Here is a 649-nt window from a genome sequence, read left to right on the forward strand (position 1 = left end):
TGGTTCTAAATACTATGTCCTCAACCTTCTAAATGTGATTCGCAAATGAATATGCAAGAGAGAGAAAAAAACCTAATTACTTTTTTTCGGATCCTATCTCTGAAGAGGATTTTAGTCCCATTCGAAACGTCATGATTCCCCCCTTAGCATTGTAGCCATGCATCATCGTATACATTTTACAGTGTTTTATGTCCACAAAAGAGTAAGTTCATTCTAGCTGTATGACCGGATGTTTTGAGATATCTGAGCTCCGTCCTGATGTCTCGAAACCGACGACGCAAGATCTTGACTCTCACTTGAATGTTATCATTTCAACACTATATGTTACACACCTGCCCAGTAATTATATAAGCTGCCCTCTTGTTACACACAATCGCCCATATGCAAAGAGACTCCACGAAAACTATAGAAGAAAAAAACAAACTTATACAAATGGAATTGATTATTTTTATTATTTTACCCTCATTGTCAATCGCCATTGTCCTGATCACCATTATTATAATGACAATGTAAATGACTTCTACAAGTATCGAAGTGGCCATGTCTTGTTTACTATTAATGAAGCGAGCAGCATTCATTGCAGGAAATGATTGCTAGCAAAATTTTGAATATGTATGTTTTTGTCTGGGTGTGCGTATGTATGTGCTTT

The sequence above is a fragment of the Penaeus monodon genome, chromosome 15 (assembly GCF_015228065.2).
Source record: "Penaeus monodon isolate SGIC_2016 chromosome 15, NSTDA_Pmon_1, whole genome shotgun sequence".
In the NCBI taxonomy this organism is placed as follows: domain Eukaryota; kingdom Metazoa; phylum Arthropoda; class Malacostraca; order Decapoda; family Penaeidae; genus Penaeus; species Penaeus monodon.